The 25308-nt window shown below is 48.6% G+C and overlaps 38 non-coding genes across 38 annotated transcripts; all 38 read left to right on the forward strand.

Moving 5' to 3' along the window:
* The first annotated feature begins 42 nt into the window (after positions 1–42).
* LOC130819040 (5S ribosomal RNA) lies at positions 43–161 on the forward strand. Its single transcript, XR_009044093.1, has one exon. It is a non-coding gene; the product is annotated as a 5S ribosomal RNA (ribosomal RNA).
* A 556-nt stretch (positions 162–717) lies between these two features.
* On the forward strand, positions 718–836 carry LOC130819042 (5S ribosomal RNA). Its single transcript, XR_009044094.1, has one exon. It is a non-coding gene; the product is annotated as a 5S ribosomal RNA (ribosomal RNA).
* Positions 837–1395: 559 nt separating this feature from the next.
* LOC130819492 (5S ribosomal RNA) lies at positions 1396–1514 on the forward strand. Its single transcript, XR_009044528.1, has one exon. It is a non-coding gene; the product is annotated as a 5S ribosomal RNA (ribosomal RNA).
* A 555-nt stretch (positions 1515–2069) lies between these two features.
* LOC130819043 (5S ribosomal RNA) lies at positions 2070–2188 on the forward strand. The gene has a single exon (XR_009044095.1). It is a non-coding gene; the product is annotated as a 5S ribosomal RNA (ribosomal RNA).
* A 554-nt stretch (positions 2189–2742) lies between these two features.
* On the forward strand, positions 2743–2861 carry LOC130819044 (5S ribosomal RNA). Its single transcript, XR_009044096.1, has one exon. It is a non-coding gene; the product is annotated as a 5S ribosomal RNA (ribosomal RNA).
* Positions 2862–3414: 553 nt separating this feature from the next.
* On the forward strand, positions 3415–3533 carry LOC130819046 (5S ribosomal RNA). Its single transcript, XR_009044098.1, has one exon. It is a non-coding gene; the product is annotated as a 5S ribosomal RNA (ribosomal RNA).
* Positions 3534–4087: 554 nt separating this feature from the next.
* On the forward strand, positions 4088–4206 carry LOC130819493 (5S ribosomal RNA). Its single transcript, XR_009044529.1, has one exon. It is a non-coding gene; the product is annotated as a 5S ribosomal RNA (ribosomal RNA).
* Positions 4207–4760: 554 nt separating this feature from the next.
* On the forward strand, positions 4761–4879 carry LOC130819494 (5S ribosomal RNA). The gene has a single exon (XR_009044530.1). It is a non-coding gene; the product is annotated as a 5S ribosomal RNA (ribosomal RNA).
* Positions 4880–5431: 552 nt separating this feature from the next.
* Positions 5432–5550, forward strand: LOC130819495 (5S ribosomal RNA). Its single transcript, XR_009044531.1, has one exon. It is a non-coding gene; the product is annotated as a 5S ribosomal RNA (ribosomal RNA).
* Positions 5551–6104: 554 nt separating this feature from the next.
* On the forward strand, positions 6105–6223 carry LOC130819047 (5S ribosomal RNA). The gene has a single exon (XR_009044099.1). It is a non-coding gene; the product is annotated as a 5S ribosomal RNA (ribosomal RNA).
* Positions 6224–6776: 553 nt separating this feature from the next.
* LOC130819048 (5S ribosomal RNA) lies at positions 6777–6895 on the forward strand. The gene has a single exon (XR_009044100.1). It is a non-coding gene; the product is annotated as a 5S ribosomal RNA (ribosomal RNA).
* A 554-nt stretch (positions 6896–7449) lies between these two features.
* LOC130819049 (5S ribosomal RNA) lies at positions 7450–7568 on the forward strand. The gene has a single exon (XR_009044101.1). It is a non-coding gene; the product is annotated as a 5S ribosomal RNA (ribosomal RNA).
* Positions 7569–8123: 555 nt separating this feature from the next.
* LOC130819496 (5S ribosomal RNA) lies at positions 8124–8242 on the forward strand. Its single transcript, XR_009044532.1, has one exon. It is a non-coding gene; the product is annotated as a 5S ribosomal RNA (ribosomal RNA).
* Positions 8243–8796: 554 nt separating this feature from the next.
* LOC130819497 (5S ribosomal RNA) lies at positions 8797–8915 on the forward strand. The gene has a single exon (XR_009044533.1). It is a non-coding gene; the product is annotated as a 5S ribosomal RNA (ribosomal RNA).
* A 553-nt stretch (positions 8916–9468) lies between these two features.
* On the forward strand, positions 9469–9587 carry LOC130819498 (5S ribosomal RNA). The gene has a single exon (XR_009044534.1). It is a non-coding gene; the product is annotated as a 5S ribosomal RNA (ribosomal RNA).
* Positions 9588–10140: 553 nt separating this feature from the next.
* On the forward strand, positions 10141–10259 carry LOC130819050 (5S ribosomal RNA). Its single transcript, XR_009044102.1, has one exon. It is a non-coding gene; the product is annotated as a 5S ribosomal RNA (ribosomal RNA).
* A 554-nt stretch (positions 10260–10813) lies between these two features.
* Positions 10814–10932, forward strand: LOC130819052 (5S ribosomal RNA). The gene has a single exon (XR_009044104.1). It is a non-coding gene; the product is annotated as a 5S ribosomal RNA (ribosomal RNA).
* A 553-nt stretch (positions 10933–11485) lies between these two features.
* LOC130819500 (5S ribosomal RNA) lies at positions 11486–11604 on the forward strand. The gene has a single exon (XR_009044535.1). It is a non-coding gene; the product is annotated as a 5S ribosomal RNA (ribosomal RNA).
* A 553-nt stretch (positions 11605–12157) lies between these two features.
* On the forward strand, positions 12158–12276 carry LOC130819053 (5S ribosomal RNA). Its single transcript, XR_009044105.1, has one exon. It is a non-coding gene; the product is annotated as a 5S ribosomal RNA (ribosomal RNA).
* A 553-nt stretch (positions 12277–12829) lies between these two features.
* LOC130819054 (5S ribosomal RNA) lies at positions 12830–12948 on the forward strand. The gene has a single exon (XR_009044106.1). It is a non-coding gene; the product is annotated as a 5S ribosomal RNA (ribosomal RNA).
* Positions 12949–13502: 554 nt separating this feature from the next.
* On the forward strand, positions 13503–13621 carry LOC130819502 (5S ribosomal RNA). The gene has a single exon (XR_009044537.1). It is a non-coding gene; the product is annotated as a 5S ribosomal RNA (ribosomal RNA).
* Positions 13622–14176: 555 nt separating this feature from the next.
* On the forward strand, positions 14177–14295 carry LOC130819055 (5S ribosomal RNA). The gene has a single exon (XR_009044107.1). It is a non-coding gene; the product is annotated as a 5S ribosomal RNA (ribosomal RNA).
* A 555-nt stretch (positions 14296–14850) lies between these two features.
* Positions 14851–14969, forward strand: LOC130819056 (5S ribosomal RNA). Its single transcript, XR_009044108.1, has one exon. It is a non-coding gene; the product is annotated as a 5S ribosomal RNA (ribosomal RNA).
* Positions 14970–15524: 555 nt separating this feature from the next.
* Positions 15525–15643, forward strand: LOC130819059 (5S ribosomal RNA). The gene has a single exon (XR_009044110.1). It is a non-coding gene; the product is annotated as a 5S ribosomal RNA (ribosomal RNA).
* Positions 15644–16199: 556 nt separating this feature from the next.
* LOC130819515 (5S ribosomal RNA) lies at positions 16200–16318 on the forward strand. Its single transcript, XR_009044553.1, has one exon. It is a non-coding gene; the product is annotated as a 5S ribosomal RNA (ribosomal RNA).
* A 555-nt stretch (positions 16319–16873) lies between these two features.
* On the forward strand, positions 16874–16992 carry LOC130819503 (5S ribosomal RNA). Its single transcript, XR_009044538.1, has one exon. It is a non-coding gene; the product is annotated as a 5S ribosomal RNA (ribosomal RNA).
* A 553-nt stretch (positions 16993–17545) lies between these two features.
* LOC130819060 (5S ribosomal RNA) lies at positions 17546–17664 on the forward strand. Its single transcript, XR_009044111.1, has one exon. It is a non-coding gene; the product is annotated as a 5S ribosomal RNA (ribosomal RNA).
* A 555-nt stretch (positions 17665–18219) lies between these two features.
* On the forward strand, positions 18220–18338 carry LOC130819516 (5S ribosomal RNA). The gene has a single exon (XR_009044554.1). It is a non-coding gene; the product is annotated as a 5S ribosomal RNA (ribosomal RNA).
* Positions 18339–18895: 557 nt separating this feature from the next.
* Positions 18896–19014, forward strand: LOC130819504 (5S ribosomal RNA). The gene has a single exon (XR_009044540.1). It is a non-coding gene; the product is annotated as a 5S ribosomal RNA (ribosomal RNA).
* Positions 19015–19570: 556 nt separating this feature from the next.
* On the forward strand, positions 19571–19689 carry LOC130819517 (5S ribosomal RNA). Its single transcript, XR_009044555.1, has one exon. It is a non-coding gene; the product is annotated as a 5S ribosomal RNA (ribosomal RNA).
* Positions 19690–20244: 555 nt separating this feature from the next.
* On the forward strand, positions 20245–20363 carry LOC130819505 (5S ribosomal RNA). The gene has a single exon (XR_009044541.1). It is a non-coding gene; the product is annotated as a 5S ribosomal RNA (ribosomal RNA).
* Positions 20364–20915: 552 nt separating this feature from the next.
* LOC130819061 (5S ribosomal RNA) lies at positions 20916–21034 on the forward strand. The gene has a single exon (XR_009044112.1). It is a non-coding gene; the product is annotated as a 5S ribosomal RNA (ribosomal RNA).
* A 553-nt stretch (positions 21035–21587) lies between these two features.
* LOC130819062 (5S ribosomal RNA) lies at positions 21588–21706 on the forward strand. The gene has a single exon (XR_009044113.1). It is a non-coding gene; the product is annotated as a 5S ribosomal RNA (ribosomal RNA).
* Positions 21707–22261: 555 nt separating this feature from the next.
* On the forward strand, positions 22262–22380 carry LOC130819063 (5S ribosomal RNA). Its single transcript, XR_009044114.1, has one exon. It is a non-coding gene; the product is annotated as a 5S ribosomal RNA (ribosomal RNA).
* Positions 22381–22935: 555 nt separating this feature from the next.
* On the forward strand, positions 22936–23054 carry LOC130819064 (5S ribosomal RNA). Its single transcript, XR_009044115.1, has one exon. It is a non-coding gene; the product is annotated as a 5S ribosomal RNA (ribosomal RNA).
* A 555-nt stretch (positions 23055–23609) lies between these two features.
* LOC130819065 (5S ribosomal RNA) lies at positions 23610–23728 on the forward strand. The gene has a single exon (XR_009044116.1). It is a non-coding gene; the product is annotated as a 5S ribosomal RNA (ribosomal RNA).
* A 553-nt stretch (positions 23729–24281) lies between these two features.
* On the forward strand, positions 24282–24400 carry LOC130819532 (5S ribosomal RNA). Its single transcript, XR_009044570.1, has one exon. It is a non-coding gene; the product is annotated as a 5S ribosomal RNA (ribosomal RNA).
* Positions 24401–24954: 554 nt separating this feature from the next.
* On the forward strand, positions 24955–25073 carry LOC130819066 (5S ribosomal RNA). The gene has a single exon (XR_009044117.1). It is a non-coding gene; the product is annotated as a 5S ribosomal RNA (ribosomal RNA).
* Positions 25074–25308: the final 235 nt, after the last annotated feature.

Raw genomic sequence — 25308 nt, forward strand, 5'->3', positions numbered from 1 at the left:
GGCGGCATTGCGCATGTAAACAAATTGCTACGGTGAATGAACGGGTGCGATCATACCAGCACTAATGCACCGGATCCCATCAGAACTCCGCAGTTAAGCGTGCTTGGGCGAGAGTAGTACTAGGATGGGTGACCTCCTGGGAAGTCCTCGTGTTGCACCCCTTTGTTCCCTCCTTTTTTTTTTTTATTTTTCTTATCTGTTTCCGCTGCACTTGAGCAAAAGGCATTTCAGTGGTTATCGTAGTATACTCCATGGAAGTAATTTTATTTATAAAAATATAACTCGCAACCGGGTCCCGACCTCGAATTTACGGGCACTCGAAAGATAGGACCCGTCGAGGCGGGTCGATGCGCATACGAACGAATTGTCCGAAAGAGGCGTGCGTCGGTGCGTTCGTGTAAGCGGAAATTGCACCGGGTCCCGTCGGAAGTCCCCGCGGAAGCGCGCCCGGCATGGATGGCCTCTTGATTTCCAAGTGTTGCGCGGTTTTCTTAAATATTTTGTCGCTTTTTTGTTGCGAGTTCACCTGGCTTTTAAAGCCGGCGGACTCTTTTGTGAATCGGACAATACCGGGAGGGTGAAAAACGGTATTTGGAAGGAGAAGGCTCGAAATTGGGGTCTCGGCTGCGAATTTACGAGCTTTGGAATGCTCTGGTTTTTTTTTTTTTTTTTTTGGGCGGCATTGCGCATGTAAACAAATTGCTACGGTGAATGAACGGGTGCGATCATACCAGCACTAATGCACCGGATCCCATCAGAACTCCGCAGTTAAGCGTGCTTGGGCGAGAGTAGTACTAGGATGGGTGACCTCCTGGGAAGTCCTCGTGTTGCACCCCTTTTTCCCCTCCTTTTTTTTTTTTTTATTTTTCTTATCTGTTTCCGCTGCACTTGAGCAAAAGGCATTTCAGTGGTTATCGTAGTATACTCCATGGAAGTAATTTTATTTATAAAAATATAACTCGCAACCGGGTCCCGACCTCGAATTTACGGGCACTCGAAAGATAGGACCCGTCGAGGCGGGTCGATGCGCATACGAACGAATTGTCCGAAAGAGGCGTGCGTCGGTGCGTTCGTGTAAGCGGAAATTGCACCGGGTCCCGTCGGAAGTCCCCGCGGAAGCGCGCCCGGCATGGATGGCCTCTTGATTTCCAAGTGTTGCGCGGATTTCTTAAATATTTTGTCGCTTTTTTGTTGCGAGTTCACCTGGCTTTTAAAGCCGGCGGACTCTTTTGTGAATCGGACAATACCGGGAGGGTGAAAAACGGTATTTGGGAAGGAGAAGGCTCGAAATTGGACTCTCGGCTGCGAATTTACGAGCTTTGGAATGCTCTGGTTTTTTTTTTTTTTTTTTTGGGCGGCATTGCGCATGTAAACAAATTGCTACGGTGAATGAACGGGTGCGATCATACCAGCACTAATGCACCGGATCCCATCAGAACTCCGCAGTGAAGCGTGCTTGGGCGAGAGTAGTACTAGGATGGGTGACCTCCTGGGAAGTCCTCGTGTTGCACCCCTTTTTCCCTCCTTTTTTTTTTTTATTTTTCTTATCTGTTTCCGCTGCACTTGAGCAAAAGGCATTTCAGTGGTTATCGTAGTATACTCCATGGAAGTAATTTTATTTATAAAAATATAACTCGCAACCGGGTCCCGACCTCGAATTTACGGGCACTCGAAAGATAGGACCCGTCGAGGCGGGTCGATGCGGCATACGAACGAATTGTCCGAAAGAGGCGTGCGTCGGTGCGTTCGTGTAAGCGGAAATTGCACCGGGTCCCGTCGGAAGTCCCCGCGGAAGCGCGCCCGGCATGGATGGCCTCTTGATTTCCAAGTGTTGCGCGGATTTCTTAAATATTTTGTCGCTTTTTTGTTGCGAGTTCACCTGGCTTTTAAAGCCGGCGGACTCTTTTGTGAATCGGACAATACCGGGAGGGTGAAAAACGGTATTTGGGAAGGAGAAGGCTCGAAATTGGGGTCTCGGCTGCGAATTTACGAGCTTTGGAATGCTCTGGTTTTTTTTTTTTTTTTTGGGCGGCATTGCGCATGTAAACAAATTGCTACGGTGAATGAACGGGTGCGATCATACCAGCACTAATGCACCGGATCCCATCAGAACTCCGCAGTTAAGCGTGCTTGGGCGAGAGTAGTACTAGGATGGGTGACCTCCTGGGAAGTCCTCGTGTTGCACCCCTTTTTCCCTCCTTTTTTTTTTTTATTTTTCTTATCTGTTTCCGCTGCACTTGAGCAAAAGGCATTTCAGTGGTTATCGTAGTATACTCCATGGAAGTAATTTTATTTATAAAAATATAACTCGCAACCGGGTCCCGACCTCGAATTTACGGGCACTCGAAAGATAGGACCCGTCGAGGCGGGTCGATGCGCATACGAACGAATTGTCCGAAAGAGGCGTGCGTCGGTGCGTTCGTGTAAGCGGAAATTGCACCGGGTCCCGTCGGAAGTCCCCGCGGAAGCGCGCCCGGCATGGATGGCCTCTTGATTTCCAAGTGTTGCGCGGTTTTCTTAAATATTTTGTCGCTTTTTTGTTGCGAGTTCACCTGGCTTTTAAAGCCGGCGGACTCTTTTGTGAATCGGACAATACCGGGAGGGTGAAAAACGGTATTTGGGAAGGAGAAGGCTCGAAATTGGGGTCTCGGCTGCGAATTTACGAGCTTTGGAATGCTCTGGTTTTTTTTTTTTTTTTTGGGCGGCATTGCGCATGTAAACAAATTGCTACGGTGAATGAACGGGTGCGATCATACCAGCACTAATGCACCGGATCCCATCAGAACTCCGCAGTTAAGCGTGCTTGGGCGAGAGTAGTACTAGGATGGGTGACCTCCTGGGAAGTCCTCGTGTTGCACCCCTTTTTCCCTCCTTTTTTTTTTTATTTTTCTTATCTGTTTCCGCTGCACTTGAGCAAAAGGCATTTCAGTGGTTATCGTAGTATACTCCATGGAAGTAATTTTATTTATAAAAATATAACTCGCAACCGGGTCCCGACCTCGAATTTACGGGCACTCGAAAGATAGGACCCGTCGAGGCGGGTCGATGCGCATACGAACGAATTGTCCGAAAGAGGCGTGCGTCGGTGCGTTCGTGTAAGCGGAAATTGCACCGGGTCCCGTCGGAAGTCCCCGCGGAAGCGCGCCCGGCATGGATGGCCTCTTGATTTCCAAGTGTTGCGCGGTTTTCTTAAATATTTTGTCGCTTTTTTGTTGCGAGTTCACCTGGCTTTTAAAGCCGGCGGACTCTTTTGTGAATCGGACAATACCGGGAGGGTGAAAAACGGTATTTGGGAAGGAGAAGGCTCGAAATTGGGGTCTCGGCTGCGAATTTACGAGCTTTGGAATGCTCTGGTTTTTTTTTTTTTTTTTGGGCGGCATTGCGCATGTAAACAAATTGCTACGGTGAATGAACGGGTGCGATCATACCAGCACTAATGCACCGGATCCCATCAGAACTCCGCAGTTAAGCGTGCTTGGGCGAGAGTAGTACTAGGATGGGTGACCTCCTGGGAAGTCCTCGTGTTGCACCCCTTTTTCCCTCCTTTTTTTTTTTATTTTTCTTATCTGTTTCCGCTGCACTTGAGCAAAAGGCATTTCAGTGGTTATCGTAGTATACTCCATGGAAGTAATTTTATTTATAAAAATATAACTCGCAACCGGGGTCCCGACCTCGAATTTACGGGCACTCGAAAGATAGGACCCGTCGAGGCGGGTCGATGCGCATACGAACGAATTGTCCGAAAGAGGCGTGCGTCGGTGCGTTCGTGTAAGCGGAAATTGCACCGGGTCCCGTCGGAAGTCCCCGCGGAAGCGCGCCCGGCATGGATGGCCTCTTGATTTCCAAGTGTTGCGCGGATTTCTTAAATATTTTGTCGCTTTTTTGTTGCGAGTTCACCTGGCTTTTAAAGCCGGCGGACTCTTTTGTGAATCGGACAATACCGGGAGGGTGAAAAACGGTATTTGGGAAGGAGAAGGCTCGAAATTGGACTCTCGGCTGCGAATTTACGAGCTTTGGAATGCTCTGGTTTTTTTTTTTTTTTTTGGGCGGCATTGCGCATGTAAACAAATTGCTACGGTGAATGAACGGGTGCGATCATACCAGCACTAATGCACCGGATCCCATCAGAACTCCGCAGTGAAGCGTGCTTGGGCGAGAGTAGTACTAGGATGGGTGACCTCCTGGGAAGTCCTCGTGTTGCACCCCTTTTTCCCTCCTTTTTTTTTTTTATTTTTCTTATCTGTTTCCGCTGCACTTGAGCAAAAGGCATTTCAGTGGTTATCGTAGTATACTCCATGGAAGTAATTTTATTTATAAAAATATAACTCGCAACCGGGTCCCGACCTCGAATTTACGGGCACTCGAAAGATAGGACCCGTCGAGGCGGGTCGATGCGCATACGAACGAATTGTCCGAAAGAGGCGTGCGTCGGTGCGTTCGTGTAAGCGGAAATTGCACCGGGTCCCGTCGGAAGTCCCCGCGGAAGCGCGCCCGGCATGGATGGCCTCTTGATTTCCAAGTGTTGCGCGGATTTCTTAAATATTTTGTCGCTTTTTTGTTGCGAGTTCACCTGGCTTTTAAAGCCGGCGGACTCTTTTGTGAATCGGACAATACCGGGAGGGTGAAAAACGGTATTTGGGAAGGAGAAGGCTCGAAATTGGGGTCTCGGCTGCGAATTTACGAGCTTTGGAATGCTCTGGTTTTTTTTTTTTTTTTTGGGCGGCATTGCGCATGTAAACAAATTGCTACGGTGAATGAACGGGTGCGATCATACCAGCACTAATGCACCGGATCCCATCAGAACTCCGCAGTGAAGCGTGCTTGGGCGAGAGTAGTACTAGGATGGGTGACCTCCTGGGAAGTCCTCGTGTTGCACCCCTTTTTCCCTCCTTTTTTTTTTTTATTTTTCTTATCTGTTTCCGCTGCACTTGAGCAAAAGGCATTTCAGTGGTTATCGTAGTATACTCCATGGAAGTAATTTTATTTATAAAAATATAACTCGCAACCGGGTCCCGACCTCGAATTTACGGGCACTCGAAAGATAGGACCCGTCGAGGCGGGTCGATGCGCATACGAACGAATTGTCCGAAAGAGGCGTGCGTCGGTGCGTTCGTGTAAGCGGAAATTGCACCGGGTCCCGTCGGAAGTCCCCGCGGAAGCGCGCCCGGCATGGATGGCCTCTTGATTTCCAAGTGTTGCGCGGATTTCTTAAATATTTTGTCGCTTTTTTGTTGAAAGTTCACCTGGCTTTTAAAGCCGGCGGACTCTTTTGTGAATCGGACAATACCGGGAGGGTGAAAAACGGTATTTGGGAAGGAGAAGGCTCGAAATTGGGGTCTCGGCTGCGAATTTACGAGCTTTGGAATGCTCTGGTTTTTTTTTTTTTTTGGGCGGCATTGCGCATGTAAACAAATTGCTACGGTGAATGAACGGGTGCGATCATACCAGCACTAATGCACCGGATCCCATCAGAACTCCGCAGTGAAGCGTGCTTGGGCGAGAGTAGTACTAGGATGGGTGACCTCCTGGGAAGTCCTCGTGTTGCACCCCTTTTTCCCTCCTTTTTTTTTTTTATTTTTCTTATCTGTTTCCGCTGCACTTGAGCAAAAGGCATTTCAGTGGTTATCGTAGTATACTCCATGGAAGTAATTTTATTTATAAAAATATAACTCGCAACCGGGTCCCGACCTCGAATTTACGGGCACTCGAAAGATAGGACCCGTCGAGGCGGGTCGATGCGCATACGAACGAATTGTCCGAAAGAGGCGTGCGTCGGTGCGTTCGTGTAAGCGGAAATTGCACCGGGTCCCGTCGGAAGTCCCCGCGGAAGCGCGCCCGGCATGGATGGCCTCTTGATTTCCAAGTGTTGCGCGGTTTTCTTAAATATTTTGTCGCTTTTTTGTTGCGAGTTCACCTGGCTTTTAAAGCCGGCGGACTCTTTTGTGAATCGGACAATACCGGGAGGGTGAAAAACGGTATTTGGGAAGGAGAAGGCTCGAAATTGGGGTCTCGGCTGCGAATTTACGAGCTTTGGAATGCTCTGGTTTTTTTTTTTTTTTTTGGGCGGCATTGCGCATGTAAACAAATTGCTACGGTGAATGAACGGGTGCGATCATACCAGCACTAATGCACCGGATCCCATCAGAACTCCGCAGTTAAGCGTGCTTGGGCGAGAGTAGTACTAGGATGGGTGACCTCCTGGGAAGTCCTCGTGTTGCACCCCTTTTTCCCTCCTTTTTTTTTTTATTTTTCTTATCTGTTTCCGCTGCACTTGAGCAAAAGGCATTTCAGTGGTTATCGTAGTATACTCCATGGAAGTAATTTTATTTATAAAAATATAACTCGCAACCGGGTCCCGACCTCGAATTTACGGGCACTCGAAAGATAGGACCCGTCGAGGCGGGTCGATGCGCATACGAACGAATTGTCCGAAAGAGGCGTGCGTCGGTGCGTTCGTGTAAGCGGAAATTGCACCGGGTCCCGTCGGAAGTCCCCGCGGAAGCGCGCCCGGCATGGATGGCCTCTTGATTTCCAAGTGTTGCGCGGTTTTCTTAAATATTTTGTCGCTTTTTTGTTGCGAGTTCACCTGGCTTTTAAAGCCGGCGGACTCTTTTGTGAATCGGACAATACCGGGAGGGTGAAAAACGGTATTTGGGAAGGAGAAGGCTCGAAATTGGGGTCTCGGCTGCGAATTTACGAGCTTTGGAATGCTCTGGTTTTTTTTTTTTTTTTTGGGCGGCATTGCGCATGTAAACAAATTGCTACGGTGAATGAACGGGTGCGATCATACCAGCACTAATGCACCGGATCCCATCAGAACTCCGCAGTTAAGCGTGCTTGGGCGAGAGTAGTACTAGGATGGGTGACCTCCTGGGAAGTCCTCGTGTTGCACCCCTTTTTCCCTCCTTTTTTTTTTTATTTTTCTTATCTGTTTCCGCTGCACTTGAGCAAAAGGCATTTCAGTGGTTATCGTAGTATACTCCATGGAAGTAATTTTATTTATAAAAATATAACTCGCAACCGGGTCCCGACCTCGAATTTACGGGCACTCGAAAGATAGGACCCGTCGAGGCGGGTCGATGCGCATACGAACGAATTGTCCGAAAGAGGCGTGCGTCGGTGCGTTCGTGTAAGCGGAAATTGCACCGGGTCCCGTCGGAAGTCCCCGCGGAAGCGCGCCCGGCATGGATGGCCTCTTGATTTCCAAGTGTTGCGCGGTTTTCTTAAATATTTTGTCGCTTTTTTGTTGCGAGTTCACCTGGCTTTTAAAGCCGGCGGACTCTTTTGTGAATCGGACAATACCGGGAGGGTGAAAAACGGTATTTGGGAAGGAGAAGGCTCGAAATTGGGGTCTCGGCTGCGAATTTACGAGCTTTGGAATGCTCTGGTTTTTTTTTTTTTTTTTTGGGCGGCATTGCGCATGTAAACAAATTGCTACGGTGAATGAACGGGTGCGATCATACCAGCACTAATGCACCGGATCCCATCAGAACTCCGCAGTTAAGCGTGCTTGGGCGAGAGTAGTACTAGGATGGGTGACCTCCTGGGAAGTCCTCGTGTTGCACCCCTTTTTCCCTCCTTTTTTTTTTTTATTTTTCTTATCTGTTTCCGCTGCACTTGAGCAAAAGGCATTTCAGTGGTTATCGTAGTATACTCCATGGAAGTAATTTTATTTATAAAAATATAACTCGCAACCGGGTCCCGACCTCGAATTTACGGGCACTCGAAAGATAGGACCCGTCGAGGCGGGTCGATGCGCATACGAACGAATTGTCCGAAAGAGGCGTGCGTCGGTGCGTTCGTGTAAGCGGAAATTGCACCGGGTCCCGTCGGAAGTCCCCGCGGAAGCGCGCCCGGCATGGATGGCCTCTTGATTTCCAAGTGTTGCGCGGATTTCTTAAATATTTTGTCGCTTTTTTGTTGCGAGTTCACCTGGCTTTTAAAGCCGGCGGACTCTTTTGTGAATCGGACAATACCGGGAGGGTGAAAAACGGTATTTGGGAAGGAGAAGGCTCGAAATTGGACTCTCGGCTGCGAATTTACGAGCTTTGGAATGCTCTGGTTTTTTTTTTTTTTTTTTGGGCGGCATTGCGCATGTAAACAAATTGCTACGGTGAATGAACGGGTGCGATCATACCAGCACTAATGCACCGGATCCCATCAGAACTCCGCAGTGAAGCGTGCTTGGGCGAGAGTAGTACTAGGATGGGTGACCTCCTGGGAAGTCCTCGTGTTGCACCCCTTTTTCCCTCCTTTTTTTTTTTTATTTTTCTTATCTGTTTCCGCTGCACTTGAGCAAAAGGCATTTCAGTGGTTATCGTAGTATACTCCATGGAAGTAATTTTATTTATAAAAATATAACTCGCAACCGGGTCCCGACCTCGAATTTACGGGCACTCGAAAGATAGGACCCGTCGAGGCGGGTCGATGCGCATACGAACGAATTGTCCGAAAGAGGCGTGCGTCGGTGCGTTCGTGTAAGCGGAAATTGCACCGGGTCCCGTCGGAAGTCCCCGCGGAAGCGCGCCCGGCATGGATGGCCTCTTGATTTCCAAGTGTTGCGCGGTTTTCTTAAATATTTTGTCGCTTTTTTGTTGCGAGTTCACCTGGCTTTTAAAGCCGGCGGACTCTTTTGTGAATCGGACAATACCGGGAGGGTGAAAAACGGTATTTGGGAAGGAGAAGGCTCGAAATTGGGGTCTCGGCTGCGAATTTACGAGCTTTGGAATGCTCTGGTTTTTTTTTTTTTTTTTGGGCGGCATTGCGCATGTAAACAAATTGCTACGGTGAATGAACGGGTGCGATCATACCAGCACTAATGCACCGGATCCCATCAGAACTCCGCAGTGAAGCGTGCTTGGGCGAGAGTAGTACTAGGATGGGTGACCTCCTGGGAAGTCCTCGTGTTGCACCCCTTTTTCCCTCCTTTTTTTTTTTTATTTTTCTTATCTGTTTCCGCTGCACTTGAGCAAAAGGCATTTCAGTGGTTATCGTAGTATACTCCATGGAAGTAATTTTATTTATAAAAATATAACTCGCAACCGGGTCCCGACCTCGAATTTACGGGCACTCGAAAGATAGGACCCGTCGAGGCGGGTCGATGCGCATACGAACGAATTGTCCGAAAGAGGCGTGCGTCGGTGCGTTCGTGTAAGCGGAAATTGCACCGGGTCCCGTCGGAAGTCCCCGCGGAAGCGCGCCCGGCATGGATGGCCTCTTGATTTCCAAGTGTTGCGCGGATTTCTTAAATATTTTGTCGCTTTTTTGTTGAAAGTTCACCTGGCTTTTAAAGCCGGCGGACTCTTTTGTGAATCGGACAATACCGGGAGGGTGAAAAACGGTATTTGGGAAGGAGAAGGCTCGAAATTGGGGTCTCGGCTGCGAATTTACGAGCTTTGGAATGCTCTGGTTTTTTTTTTTTTTTTGGGCGGCATTGCGCATGTAAACAAATTGCTACGGTGAATGAACGGGTGCGATCATACCAGCACTAATGCACCGGATCCCATCAGAACTCCGCAGTGAAGCGTGCTTGGGCGAGAGTAGTACTAGGATGGGTGACCTCCTGGGAAGTCCTCGTGTTGCACCCCTTTTTCCCTCCTTTTTTTTTTTTATTTTTCTTATCTGTTTCCGCTGCACTTGAGCAAAAGGCATTTCAGTGGTTATCGTAGTATACTCCATGGAAGTAATTTTATTTATAAAAATATAACTCGCAACCGGGTCCCGACCTCGAATTTACGGGCACTCGAAAGATAGGACCCGTCGAGGCGGGTCGATGCGCATACGAACGAATTGTCCGAAAGAGGCGTGCGTCGGTGCGTTCGTGTAAGCGGAAATTGCACCGGGTCCCGTCGGAAGTCCCCGCGGAAGCGCGCCCGGCATGGATGGCCTCTTGATTTCCAAGTGTTGCGCGGTTTTCTTAAATATTTTGTCGCTTTTTTGTTGCGAGTTCACCTGGCTTTTAAAGCCGGCGGACTCTTTTGTGAATCGGACAATACCGGGAGGGTGAAAAACGGTATTTGGGAAGGAGAAGGCTCGAAATTGGGGTCTCGGCTGCGAATTTACGAGCTTTGGAATGCTCTGGTTTTTTTTTTTTTTTTGGGCGGCATTGCGCATGTAAACAAATTGCTACGGTGAATGAACGGGTGCGATCATACCAGCACTAATGCACCGGATCCCATCAGAACTCCGCAGTTAAGCGTGCTTGGGCGAGAGTAGTACTAGGATGGGTGACCTCCTGGGAAGTCCTCGTGTTGCACCCCTTTTTCCCTCCTTTTTTTTTTTATTTTTCTTATCTGTTTCCGCTGCACTTGAGCAAAAGGCATTTCAGTGGTTATCGTAGTATACTCCATGGAAGTAATTTTATTTATAAAAATATAACTCGCAACCGGGTCCCGACCTCGAATTTACGGGCACTCGAAAGATAGGACCCGTCGAGGCGGGTCGATGCGCATACGAACGAATTGTCCGAAAGAGGCGTGCGTCGGTGCGTTCGTGTAAGCGGAAATTGCACCGGGTCCCGTCGGAAGTCCCCGCGGAAGCGCGCCCGGCATGGATGGCCTCTTGATTTCCAAGTGTTGCGCGGTTTTCTTAAATATTTTGTCGCTTTTTTGTTGCGAGTTCACCTGGCTTTTAAAGCCGGCGGACTCTTTTGTGAATCGGACAATACCGGGAGGGTGAAAAACGGTATTTGGGAAGGAGAAGGCTCGAAATTGGGGTCTCGGCTGCGAATTTACGAGCTTTGGAATGCTCTGGTTTTTTTTTTTTTTTTTTGGGCGGCATTGCGCATGTAAACAAATTGCTACGGTGAATGAACGGGTGCGATCATACCAGCACTAATGCACCGGATCCCATCAGAACTCCGCAGTTAAGCGTGCTTGGGCGAGAGTAGTACTAGGATGGGTGACCTCCTGGGAAGTCCTCGTGTTGCACCCCTTTTTCCCTCCTTTTTTTTTTTTATTTTTCTTATCTGTTTCCGCTGCACTTGAGCAAAAGGCATTTCAGTGGTTATCGTAGTATACTCCATGGAAGTAATTTTATTTATAAAAATATAACTCGCAACCGGGTCCCGACCTCGAATTTACGGGCACTCGAAAGATAGGACCCGTCGAGGCGGGTCGATGCGCATACGAACGAATTGTCCGAAAGAGGCGTGCGTCGGTGCGTTCGTGTAAGCGGAAATTGCACCGGGTCCCGTCGGAAGTCCCCGCGGAAGCGCGCCCGGCATGGATGGCCTCTTGATTTCCAAGTGTTGCGCGGATTTCTTAAATATTTTGTCGCTTTTTTGTTGAAAGTTCACCTGGCTTTTAAAGCCGGCGGACTCTTTTGTGAATCGGACAATACCGGGAGGGTGAAAAACGGTATTTGGGAAGGAGAAGGCTCGAAATTGGGGTCTCGGCTGCGAATTTACGAGCTTTGGAATGCTCTGGTTTTTTTTTTTTTTTTGGGCGGCATTGCGCATGTAAACAAATTGCTACGGTGAATGAACGGGTGCGATCATACCAGCACTAATGCACCGGATCCCATCAGAACTCCGCAGTGAAGCGTGCTTGGGCGAGAGTAGTACTAGGATGGGTGACCTCCTGGGAAGTCCTCGTGTTGCACCCCTTTTTCCCTCCTTTTTTTTTTTTATTTTTCTTATCTGTTTCCGCTGCACTTGAGCAAAAGGCATTTCAGTGGTTATCGTAGTATACTCCATGGAAGTAATTTTATTTATAAAAATATAACTCGCAACCGGGTCCCGACCTCGAATTTACGGGCACTCGAAAGATAGGACCCGTCGAGGCGGGTCGATGCGCATACGAACGAATTGTCCGAAAGAGGCGTGCGTCGGTGCGTTCGTGTAAGCGGAAATTGCACCGGGTCCCGTCGGAAGTCCCCGCGGAAGCGCGCCCGGCATGGATGGCCTCTTGATTTCCAAGTGTTGCGCGGTTTTCTTAAATATTTTGTCGCTTTTTTGTTGCGAGTTCACCTGGCTTTTAAAGCCGGCGGACTCTTTTGTGAATCGGACAATACCGGGAGGGTGAAAAACGGTATTTGGGAAGGAGAAGGCTCGAAATTGGGGTCTCGGCTGCGAATTTACGAGCTTTGGAATGCTCTGGTTTTTTTTTTTTTTTTGGGCGGCATTGCGCATGTAAACAAATTGCTACGGTGAATGAACGGGTGCGATCATACCAGCACTAATGCACCGGATCCCATCAGAACTCCGCAGTTAAGCGTGCTTGGGCGAGAGTAGTACTAGGATGGGTGACCTCCTGGGAAGTCCTCGTGTTGCACCCCTTTTTCCCTCCTTTTTTTTTTTATTTTTCTTATCTGTTTCCGCTGCACTTGAGCAAAAGGCATTTCAGTGGTTATCGTAGTATACTCCATGGAAGTAATTTTATTTATAAAAATATAACTCGCAACCGGGTCCCGACCTCGAATTTACGGGCACTCGAAAGATAGGACCCGTCGAGGCGGGTCGATGCGCATACGAACGAATTGTCCGAAAGAGGCGTGCGTCGGTGCGTTCGTGTAAGCGGAAATTGCACCGGGTCCCGTCGGAAGTCCCCGCGGAAGCGCGCCCGGCATGGATGGCCTCTTGATTTCCAAGTGTTGCGCGGTTTTCTTAAATATTTTGTCGCTTTTTTGTTGCGAGTTCACCTGGCTTTTAAAGCCGGCGGACTCTTTTGTGAATCGGACAATACCGGGAGGGTGAAAAACGGTATTTGGGAAGGAGAAGGCTCGAAATTGGGGTCTCGGCTGCGAATTTACGAGCTTTGGAATGCTCTGGTTTTTTTTTTTTTTTTTGGGCGGCATTGCGCATGTAAACAAATTGCTACGGTGAATGAACGGGTGCGATCATACCAGCACTAATGCACCGGATCCCATCAGAACTCCGCAGTTAAGCGTGCTTGGGCGAGAGTAGTACTAGGATGGGTGACCTCCTGGGAAGTCCTCGTGTTGCACCCCTTTTTCCCTCCTTTTTTTTTTTTATTTTTCTTATCTGTTTCCGCTGCACTTGAGCAAAAGGCATTTCAGTGGTTATCGTAGTATACTCCATGGAAGTAATTTTATTTATAAAAATATAACTCGCAACCGGGTCCCGACCTCGAATTTACGGGCACTCGAAAGATAGGACCCGTCGAGGCGGGTCGATGCGCATACGAACGAATTGTCCGAAAGAGGCGTGCGTCGGTGCGTTCGTGTAAGCGGAAATTGCACCGGGTCCCGTCGGAAGTCCCCGCGGAAGCGCGCCCGGCATGGATGGCCTCTTGATTTCCAAGTGTTGCGCGGATTTCTTAAATATTTTGTCGCTTTTTTGTTGCGAGTTCACCTGGCTTTTAAAGCCGGCGGACTCTTTTGTGAATCGGACAATACCGGGAGGGTGAAAAACGGTATTTGGGAAGGAGAAGGCTCGAAATTGGACTCTCGGCTGCGAATTTACGAGCTTTGGAATGCTCTGGTTTTTTTTTTTTTTTTTGGGCGGCATTGCGCATGTAAACAAATTGCTACGGTGAATGAACGGGTGCGATCATACCAGCACTAATGCACCGGATCCCATCAGAACTCCGCAGTGAAGCGTGCTTGGGCGAGAGTAGTACTAGGATGGGTGACCTCCTGGGAAGTCCTCGTGTTGCACCCCTTTTTCCCTCCTTTTTTTTTTTTATTTTTCTTATCTGTTTCCGCTGCACTTGAGCAAAAGGCATTTCAGTGGTTATCGTAGTATACTCCATGGAAGTAATTTTATTTATAAAAATATAACTCGCAACCGGGTCCCGACCTCGAATTTACGGGCACTCGAAAGATAGGACCCGTCGAGGCGGGTCGATGCGCATACGAACGAATTGTCCGAAAGAGGCGTGCGTCGGTGCGTTCGTGTAAGCGGAAATTGCACCGGGTCCCGTCGGAAGTCCCCGCGGAAGCGCGCCCGGCATGGATGGCCTCTTGATTTCCAAGTGTTGCGCGGTTTTCTTAAATATTTTGTCGCTTTTTTGTTGCGAGTTCACCTGGCTTTTAAAGCCGGCGGACTCTTTTGTGAATCGGACAATACCGGGAGGGTGAAAAACGGTATTTGGGAAGGAGAAGGCTCGAAATTGGGGTCTCGGCTGCGAATTTACGAGCTTTGGAATGCTCTGGTTTTTTTTTTTTTTTTTTGGGCGGCATTGCGCATGTAAACAAATTGCTACGGTGAATGAACGGGTGCGATCATACCAGCACTAATGCACCGGATCCCATCAGAACTCCGCAGTTAAGCGTGCTTGGGCGAGAGTAGTACTAGGATGGGTGACCTCCTGGGAAGTCCTCGTGTTGCACCCCTTTTTCCCTCCTTTTTTTTTTTTTATTTTTCTTATCTGTTTCCGCTGCACTTGAGCAAAAGGCATTTCAGTGGTTATCGTAGTATACTCCATGGAAGTAATTTTATTTATAAAAATATAACTCGCAACCGGGTCCCGACCTCGAATTTACGGGCACTCGAAAGATAGGACCCGTCGAGGCGGGTCGATGCGCATACGAACGAATTGTCCGAAGGAGGCGTGCGTCGGTGCGTTCGTGTAAGCGGAAATTGCACCGGGTCCCGTCGGAAGTCCCCGCGGAAGCGCGCCCGGCATGGATGGCCTCTTGATTTCCAAGTGTTGCGCGGATTTCTTAAATATTTTGTCGCTTTTTTGTTGAAAGTTCACCTGGCTTTTAAAGCCGGCGGACTCTTTTGTGAATCGGACAATACCGGGAGGGTGAAAAACGGTATTTGGGAAGGAGAAGGCTCGAAATTGGGGTCTCGGCTGCGAATTTACGAGCTTTGGAATGCTCTGGTTTTTTTTTTTTTTTTTGGGCGGCATTGCGCATGTAAACAAATTGCTACGGTGAATGAACGGGTGCGATCATACCAGCACTAATGCACCGGATCCCATCAGAACTCCGCAGTTAAGCGTGCTTGGGCGAGAGTAGTACTAGGATGGGTGACCTCCTGGGAAGTCCTCGTGTTGCACCCCTTTTTCCCTCCTTTTTTTTTTTTATTTTTCTTATCTGTTTCCGCTGCACTTGAGCAAAAGGCATTTCAGTGGTTATCGTAGTATACTCCATGGAAGTAATTTTATTTATAAAAATATAACTCGCAACCGGGTCCCGACCTCGAATTTACGGGCACTCGAAAGATAGGACCCGTCGAGGCGGGTCGATGCGCATACGAACGAATTGTCCGAAAGAGGCGTGCGTCGGTGCGTTCGTGTAAGCGGAAATTGCACCGGGTCCCGTCGGAAGTCCCCGCGGAAGCGCGCCCGGCATGGATGGCCTCTTGATTTCCAAGTGTTGCGCGGATTTCTTAAATATTTTGTCGCTTTTTTGTTGCGAGTTCACCTGGCTTTTAAAGCCGGCGGACTCTTTTGTGAATCGGACAATACCGGGAGGGTGAAAAACGGTATTTGGGAAGGAGAAGGCTCGAAATTGGACTCTCGGCTGCGAATTTACGAGCTTTGGAATGCTCTGGTTTTTTTTTTTTTTTTTTGGGCGGCATTGCGCATGTAAACAAATTGCTACGGTGAATGAACGGGTGCGATCATACCAGCACTAATGCACCGGATCCCATCAGAACTCCGCAGTTAAGCGTGCTTGGGCGAGAGTAGTACTAGGATGGGTGACCTCCTGGGAAGTCCTCGTGTTGCACCCCTTTTTCCCTCCTTTTTTTTTTTTATTTTTCTTATCTGTTTCCGCTGCACTTGAGCAAAAGGCATTTCAGTGGTTATCGTAGTATACTCCATGGAAGTAATTTTATTTATAAAAATATAACTCGCAACCAGGTCCCGACCTCGAATTTACGGGCACTCGAAAGATAGGACCCGTCGAGGCGGGTCGATGCGCATACGAACAAATTGTCCGAAAGAGGCGTGCGTCGGTGCGTTCGTGTAAGCGGAAATTGCACCGGGTCCCGTCGGAAGTCCCCGCGGAAGCGCGCCCGGCATGGATGGCCTCTTGATTTCCATGTGTTGCGCGGTTTTCTTAAATATTTTGTCGCTTTTTTGTTGCGAGTTCACCTGGCTTTTAAAGCCGGCGGACTCTTTTGTGAATCGGACAATACCGGGAGGGTGAAAAACGGTATTTGGGAAGGAGAAGGCTCGAAATTGGACTCTCGGCTGCGAATTTACGAGCTTTGGAATGCTCTGGTTTTTTTTTTTTTTTTTTTGGGCGGCATTGCGCATGTAAACAAATTGCTACGGTGAATGAACGGGTGCGATCATACTAGCACTAATGCACCGGATCCCATCAGAACTCCGCAGTTAAGCGTGCTTGGGCGAGAGTAGTACTAGGATGGGTGACCTCCTGGGAAGTCCTCGTGTTGCACCCCTTTTTCCCTCCTTTTTTTTTTTTATTTTTCTTATCTGTTTCCGCTGCACTTGAGCAAAAGGCATTTCAGTGGTTATCGTAGTATACTCCATGGAAGTAATTTTATTTATAAAAATATAACTCGCAACCGGGTCCCGACCTCGAATTTACGGGCACTCGAAAGATAGGACCCGTCGAGGCGGGTCGATGCGCATACGAACAAATTGTCCGAAAGAGGCGTGCGTCGGTGCGTTCGTGTAAGCGGAAATTGCACCGGGTCCCGTCGGAAGTCCCCGCGGAAGCGCGCCCGGCATGGATGGCCTCTTGATTTCCATGTGTTGCGCGGTTTTCTTAAATATTTTGTCGCTTTTTTGTTGCGAGTTCACCTGGCTTTTAAAGCCGGCGGACTCTTTTGTGAATCGGACAATACCGGGAGGGTGAAAAACGGTATTTGGGAAGGAGAAGGCTCGAAATTGGACTCTCGGCTGCGAATTTACGAGCTTTGGAATGCTCTGGTTTTTTTTTTTTTTTTTTGGGCGGCATTGCGCATGTAAACAAATTGCTACGGTGAATGAACGGGTGCGATCATACCAGCACTAATGCACCGGATCCCATCAGAACTCCGCAGTGAAGCGTGCTTGGGCGAGAGTAGTACTAGGATGGGTGACCTCCTGGGAAGTCCTCGTGTTGCACCCCTTTTTCCCTCCTTTTTTTTTTTTATTTTTCTTATCTGTTTCCGCTGCACTTGAGCAAAAGGCATTTCAGTGGTTATCGTAGTATACTCCATGGAAGTAATTTTATTTATAAAAATATAACTCGCAACCGGGTCCCGACCTCGAATTTACGGGCACTCGAAAGATAGGACCCGTCGAGGCGGGTCGATGCGCATACGAACGAATTGTCCGAAAGAGGCGTGCGTCGGTGCGTTCGTGTAAGCGGAAATTGCACCGGGTCCCGTCGGAAGTCCCCGCGGAAGCGCGCCCGGCATGGATGGCCTCTTGATTTCCAAGTGTTGCGCGGATTTCTTAAATATTTTGTCGCTTTTTTGTTGAAAGTTCACCTGGCTTTTAAAGCCGGCGGACTCTTTTGTGAATCGGACAATACCGGGAGGGTGAAAAACGGTATTTGGGAAGGAGAAGGCTCGAAATTGGGGTCTCGGCTGCGAATTTACGAGCTTTGGAATGCTCTGGTTTTTTTTTTTTTTTTGGGCGGCATTGCGCATGTAAACAAATTGCTACGGTGAATGAACGGGTGCGATCATACCAGCACTAATGCACCGGATCCCATCAGAACTCCGCAGTTAAGCGTGCTTGGGCGAGAGTAGTACTAGGATGGGTGACCTCCTGGGAAGTCCTCGTGTTGCACCCCTTTTTCCCTCCTTTTTTTTTTTTATTTTTCTTATCTGTTTCCGCTGCACTTGAGCAAAAGGCATTTCAGTGGTTATCGTAGTATACTCCATGGAAGTAATTTTATTTATAAAAATATAACTCGCAACCGGGTCCCGACCTCGAATTTACGGGCACTCGAAAGATAGGACCCGTCGAGGCGGGTCGATGCGCATACGAACAAATTGTCCGAAAGAGGCGTGCGTCGGTGCGTTCGTGTAAGCGGAAATTGCACCGGGTCCCGTCGGAAGTCCCCGCGGAAGCGCGCCCGGCATGGATGGCCTCTTGATTTCCATGTGTTGCGCGGTTTTCTTAAATATTTTGTCGCTTTTTTGTTGCGAGTTCACCTGGCTTTTAAAGCCGGCGGACTCTTTTGTGAATCGGACAATACCGGGAGGGTGAAAAACGGTATTTGGGAAGGAGAAGGCTCGAAATTGGACTCTCGGCTGCGAATTTACGAGCTTTGGAATGCTCTGGTTTTTTTTTTTTTTTTTTGGGCGGCATTGCGCATGTAAACAAATTGCTACGGTGAATGAACGGGTGCGATCATACTAGCACTAATGCACCGGATCCCATCAGAACTCCGCAGTTAAGCGTGCTTGGGCGAGAGTAGTACTAGGATGGGTGACCTCCTGGGAAGTCCTCGTGTTGCACCCCTTTTTCCCTCCTTTTTTTTTTTTTTATTTTTCTTATCTGTTTCCGCTGCACTTGAGCAAAAGGCATTTCAGTGGTTATCGTAGTATACTCCATGGAAGTAATTTTATTTATAAAAATATAACTCGCAACCGGGTCCCGACCTCGAATTTACGGGCACTCGAAAGATAGGACCCGTCGAGGCGGGTCGATGCGCATACGAACAAATTGTCCGAAAGAGGCGTGCGTCGGTGCGTTCGTGTAAGCGGAAATTGCACCGGGTCCCGTCGGAAGTCCCCGCGGAAGCGCGCCCGGCATGGATGGCCTCTTGATTTCCATGTGTTGCGCGGTTTTCTTAAATATTTTGTCGCTTTTTTGTTGCGAGTTCACCTGGCTTTTAAAGCCGGCGGACTCTTTTGTGAATCGGACAATACCGGGAGGGTGAAAAACGGTATTTGGGAAGGAGAAGGCTCGAAATTGGACTCTCGGCTGCGAATTTACGAGCTTTGGAATGCTCTGGTTTTTTTTTTTTTTTTTTGGGCGGCATTGCGCATGTAAACAAATTGCTACGGTGAATGAACGGGTGCGATCATACCAGCACTAATGCACCGGATCCCATCAGAACTCCGCAGTGAAGCGTGCTTGGGCGAGAGTAGTACTAGGATGGGTGACCTCCTGGGAAGTCCTCGTGTTGCACCCCTTTTTCCCTCCTTTTTTTTTTTTATTTTTCTTATCTGTTTCCGCTGCACTTGAGCAAAAGGCATTTCAGTGGTTATCGTAGTATACTCCATGGAAGTAATTTTATTTATAAAAATATAACTCGCAACCGGGTCCCGACCTCGAATTTACGGGCACTCGAAAGATAGGACCCGTCGAGGCGGGTCGATGCGCATACGAACGAATTGTCCGAAAGAGGCGTGCGTCGGTGCGTTCGTGTAAGCGGAAATTGCACCGGGTCCCGTCGGAAGTCCCCGCGGAAGCGCGCCCGGCATGGATGGCCTCTTGATTTCCATGTGTTGCGCGGTTTTCTTAAATATTTTGTCGCTTTTTTGTTGCGAGTTCACCTGGCTTTTAAAGCCGGCGGACTCTTTTGTGAATCGGACAATACCGGGAGGGTGAAAAACGGTATTTGGGAAGGAGAAGGCTCGAAATTGGACTCTCGGCTGCGAATTTACGAGCTTTGGAATGCTCTGGTTTTTTTTTTTTTTTTTTTGGGCGGCATTGCGCATGTAAACAAATTGCTACGGTGAATGAACGGGTGCGATCATACTAGCACTAATGCACCGGATCCCATCAGAACTCCGCAGTTAAGCGTGCTTGGGCGAGAGTAGTACTAGGATGGGTGACCTCCTGGGAAGTCCTCGTGTTGCACCCCTTTTTCCCTCCTTTTTTTTTTTTATTTTTCTTATCTGTTTCCGCTGCACTTGAGCAAAAGGCATTTCAGTGGTTATCGTAGTATACTCCATGGAAGTAATTTTATTTATAAAAATATAACTCGCAACCGGGTCCCGACCTCGAATTTACGGGCACTCGAAAGATAGGACCCGTCGAGGCGGGTCGATGCGCATACGAACAAATTGTCCGAAAGAGGCGTGCGTCGGTGCGTTCGTGTAAGCGGAAATTGCACCGGGTCCCGTCGGAAGTCCCCGCGGAAGCGCGCCCGGCATGGATGGCCTCTTGATTTCCATGTGTTGCGCGGTTTTCTTAAATATTTTGTCGCTTTTTTGTTGCGAGTTCACCTGGCTTTTAAAGCCGGCGGACTCTTTTGTGAATCGGACAATACCGGGAGGGTGAAAAACGGTATTTGGGAAGGAGAAGGCTCGAAATTGGACTCTCGGCTGCGAATTTACGAGCTTTGGAATGCTCTGGTTTTTTTTTTTTTTTTTTGGGCGGCATTGCGCATGTAAACAAATTGCTACGGTGAATGAACGGGTGCGATCATACCAGCACTAATGCACCGGATCCCATCAGAACTCCGCAGTGAAGCGTGCTTGGGCGAGAGTAGTACTAGGATGGGTGACCTCCTGGGAAGTCCTCGTGTTGCACCCCTTTTTCCCTCCTTTTTTTTTTTTATTTTTCTTATCTGTTTCCGCTGCACTTGAGCAAAAGGCATTTCAGTGGTTATCGTAGTATACTCCATGGAAGTAATTTTATTTATAAAAATATAACTCGCAACCGGGTCCCGACCTCGAATTTACGGGCACTCGAAAGATAGGACCCGTCGAGGCGGGTCGATGCGCATACGAACGAATTGTCCGAAAGAGGCGTGCGTCGGTGCGTTCGTGTAAGCGGAAATTGCACCGGGTCCCGTCGGAAGTCCCCGCGGAAGCGCGCCCGGCATGGATGGCCTCTTGATTTCCAAGTGTTGCGCGGATTTCTTAAATATTTTGTCGCTTTTTTGTTGAAAGTTCACCTGGCTTTTAAAGCCGGCGGACTCTTTTGTGAATCGGACAATACCGGGAGGGTGAAAAACGGTATTTGGGAAGGAGAAGGCTCGAAATTGGGGTCTCGGCTGCGAATTTACGAGCTTTGGAATGCTCTGGTTTTTTTTTTTTTTTGGGCGGCATTGCGCATGTAAACAAATTGCTACGGTGAATGAACGGGTGCGATCATACCAGCACTAATGCACCGGATCCCATCAGAACTCCGCAGTTAAGCGTGCTTGGGCGAGAGTAGTACTAGGATGGGTGACCTCCTGGGAAGTCCTCGTGTTGCACCCCTTTTTCCCTCCTTTTTTTTTTTATTTTTCTTATCTGTTTCCGCTGCACTTGAGCAAAAGGCATTTCAGTGGTTATCGTAGTATACTCCATGGAAGTAATTTTATTTATAAAAATATAACTCGCAACCGGGTCCCGACCTCGAATTTACGGGCACTCGAAAGATAGGACCCGTCGAGGCGGGTCGATGCGCATACGAACAAATTGTCCGAAAGAGGCGTGCGTCGGTGCGTTCGTGTAAGCGGAAATTGCACCGGGTCCCGTCGGAAGTCCCCGCGGAAGCGCGCCCGGCATGGATGGCCTCTTGATTTCCAAGTGTTGCGCGGTTTTCTTAAATATTTTGTCGCTTTTTTGTTGCGAGTTCACCTGGCTTTTAAAGCCGGCGGACTCTTTTGTGAATCGGACAATACCGGGAGGGTGAAAAACGGTATTTGGGAAGGAGAAGGCTCGAAATTGGGGTCTCGGCTGCGAATTTACGAGCTTTGGAATGCTCTGGTTTTTTTTTTTTTTTTTGGGCGGCATTGCGCATGTAAACAAATTGCTACGGTGAATGAACGGGTGCGATCATACCAGCACTAATGCACCGGATCCCATCAGAACTCCGCAGTTAAGCGTGCTTGGGCGAGAGTAGTACTAGGATGGGTGACCTCCTGGGAAGTCCTCGTGTTGCACCCCTTTTTCCCTCCTTTTTTTTTTTTATTTTTCTTATCTGTTTCCGCTGCACTTGAGCAAAAGGCATTTCAGTGGTTATCGTAGTATACTCCATGGAAGTAATTTTATTTATAAAAATATAACTCGCAACCGGGTCCCGACCTCGAATTTACGGGCACTCGAAAGATAGGACCCGTCGAGGCGGGTCGATGCGCATACGAACGAATTGTCCGAAAGAGGCGTGCGTCGGTGCGTTCGTGTAAGCGGAAATTGCACCGGGTCCCGTCGGAAGTCCCCGCGGAAGCGCGCCCGGCATGGATGGCCTCTTGATTTCCAAGTGTTGCGCGGATTTCTTAAATATTTTGTCGCTTTTTTGTTGCGAGTTCACCTGGCTTTTAAAGCCGGCGGACTCTTTTGTGAATCGGACAATACCGGGAGGGTGAAAAACGGTATTTGGGAAGGAGAAGGCTCGAAATTGGACTCTCGGCTGCGAATTTACGAGCTTTGGAATGCTCTGGTTTTTTTTTTTTTTTTTTGGGCGGCATTGCGCATGTAAACAAATTGCTACGGTGAATGAACGGGTGCGATCATACCAGCACTAATGCACCGGATCCCATCAGAACTCCGCAGTTAAGCGTGCTTGGGCGAGAGTAGTACTAGGATGGGTGACCTCCTGGGAAGTCCTCGTGTTGCACCCCTTTTTCCCTCCTTTTTTTTTTTTATTTTTCTTATCTGTTTCCGCTGCACTTGAGCAAAAGGCATTTCAGTGGTTATCGTAGTATACTCCATGGAAGTAATTTTATTTATAAAAATATAACTCGCAACCGGGTCCCGACCTCGAATTTACGGGCACTCGAAAGATAGGACCCGTCGAGGCGGGTCGATGCGCATACGAACAAATTGTCCGAAAGAGGCGTGCGTCGGTGCGTTCGTGTAAGCGGAAATTGCACCGGGTCCCGTCGGAAGTCCCCGCGGAAGCGCGCCCGGCATGGATGGCCTCTTGATTTCCATGTGTTGCGCGGTTTTCTTAAATATTTTGTCGCTTTTTTGTTGCGAGTTCACCTGGCTTTTAAAGCCGGCGGACTCTTTTGTGAATCGGACAATACCGGGAGGGTGAAAAACGGTATTTGGGAAGGAGAAGGCTCGAAATTGGACTCTCGGCTGCGAATTTACGAGCTTTGGAATGCTCTGGTTTTTTTTTTTTTTTTTTGGGCGGCATTGCGCATGTAAACAAATTGCTACGGTGAATGAACGGGTGCGATCATACCAGCACTAATGCACCGGATCCCATCAGAACTCCGCAGTTAAGCGTGCTTGGGCGAGAGTAGTACTAGGATGGGTGACCTCCTGGGAAGTCCTCGTGTTGCACCCCTTTTTCCCTCCTTTTTTTTTTTTATTTTTCTTATCTGTTTCCGCTGCACTTGAGCAAAAGGCATTTCAGTGGTTATCGTAGTATACTCCATGGAAGTAATTTTATTTATAAAAATATAACTCGCAACCGGGTCCCGACCTCGAATTTACGGGCACTCGAAAGATAGGACCCGTCGAGGCGGGTCGATGCGCATACGAACAAATTGTCCGAAAGAGGCGTGCGTCGGTGCGTTCGTGTAAGCGGAAATTGCACCGGGTCCCGTCGGAAGTCCCCGCGGAAGCGCGCCCGGCATGGATGGCCTCTTGATTTCCAAGTGTTGCGCGGTTTTCTTAAATATTTTGTCGCTTTTTTGTTGCGAGTTCACCTGGCTTTTAAAGCCGGCGGACTCTTTTGTGAATCGGACAATACCGGGAGGGTGAAAAACGGTATTTGGGAAGGAGAAGGCTCGAAATTGGGGTCTCGGCTGCGAATTTACGAGCTTTGGAATGCTCTGGTTTTTTTTTTTTTTTTTTGGGCGGCATTGCGCATGTAAACAAATTGCTACGGTGAATGAACGGGTGCGATCATACCAGCACTAATGCACCGGATCCCATCAGAACTCCGCAGTTAAGCGTGCTTGGGCGAGAGTAGTACTAGGATGGGTGACCTCCTGGGAAGTCCTCGTGTTGCACCCCTTTTTCCCTCCTTTTTTTTATATTTTCCTTATCTGTTTCCGCTGCACTTGAGCAGGAGGCATTTCAGTGGTTATCGTAGTATACTCCATGGAAGTAATTTTATTTATAAAAATATAACTCGCAACCGGGTCCCGACCTCGAATTTACGGGCACTCGAAAGATAGGACCCGTCGAGGCGGGTCGATGCGCATACGAACAAATTGTCCGAAAGAGGCGTGCGTCGGTGCGTTCGTGTAAGCGGAAATTGCACCGGGTCCCGTCGGAAGTCCCCGCGGAAGCGCGCCCGGCATGGATGGCCTCTTGATTTCCAAGTGTTGCGCGGATTTCTTAAATATTTTGTCGCTTTTTTGTTGCGAGTTCACCTGGCTTTTAAAGCCGGCGGACTCTTTTGTGAATCGGACAATACCGGGAGGGTGAAAAACGGTATTTGGGAAGGAGAAGGCTCGAAATTGGGGTCTCGGCTGCGAATTTACGAGCTTTGGAATGCTCTGGTTTTTTTTTTTTTTTTTTGGGCGGCATTGCGCATGTAAACAAATTGCTACGGTGAATGAACGGGTGCGATCATACCAGCACTAATGCACCGGATCCCATCAGAACTCCGCAGTTAAGCGTGCTTGGGCGAGAGTAGTACTAGGATGGATGACCTCCTGGGAAGTCCTCGTGTTGCACCCCTTTTTCCCTCCTTTTTTTTTTTTATTTTTCTTATCTGTTTCCGCTGCACTTGAGCAAAAGGCATTTCAGTGGTTATCGTAGTATACTCCATGGAAGTAATTTTATTTATAAAAATATAACTCGCAACCGGGTCCCGACCTCGAATTTACGGGCACTCGAAAGATAGGACCCGTCGAGGCGGGTCGATGCGCATACGAACCAATTGTCCGAAAGAGGCGTGCGTCGGTGCGTTCGTGTAAGCGGAAATTGCACCGGGTCCCGTCGGAAGTCCCCGCGGAAGCGCGCCCGGCATGGATGGCCTCTTGATTTCCAAGTGTTGCGCGGATTTCTTAAATATTTTGTCGCTTTTTTGTTGCGAGTTCACCTGGCTTTTAAAGCCGGCGGACTCTTTTGTGAATCGGACAATACCGGGAGGGTGAAAAACGGTATTTGGGAAGGAGAAGGCTCGAAATTGGACTCTCGGCTGCGAATTTACGAGCTTTGGAATGCTCTGGTTTTTTTTTTTTTTTTTGGGCGGCATTGCGCATGTAAACAAATTGCTACGGTGAATGAACGGGTGCGATCATACCAGCACTAATGCACCGGATCCCATCAGAACTCCGCAGTTAAGCGTGCTTGGGCGAGAGTAGTACTAGGATGGGTGACCTCCTGGGAAGTCCTCGTGTTGCACCCCTTTTTCCCTCCTTTTTTTTTTTTATTTTTCTTATCTGTTTCCGCTGCACTTGAGCAAAAGGCATTTCAGTGGTTATCGTAGTATACTCCATGGAAGTAATTTTATTTATAAAAATATAACTCGCAACCGGGTCCCGACCTCGAATTTACGGGCACTCGAAAGATAGGACCCGTCGAGGCGGGTCGATGCGCATACGAACAAATTGTCCGAAAGAGGCGTGCGTCGGTGCGTTCGT

The sequence above is a fragment of the Amaranthus tricolor genome, chromosome 7 (genome assembly GCF_026212465.1).
Source record: "Amaranthus tricolor cultivar Red isolate AtriRed21 chromosome 7, ASM2621246v1, whole genome shotgun sequence".
NCBI lineage: Eukaryota > Viridiplantae > Streptophyta > Magnoliopsida > Caryophyllales > Amaranthaceae > Amaranthus > Amaranthus tricolor.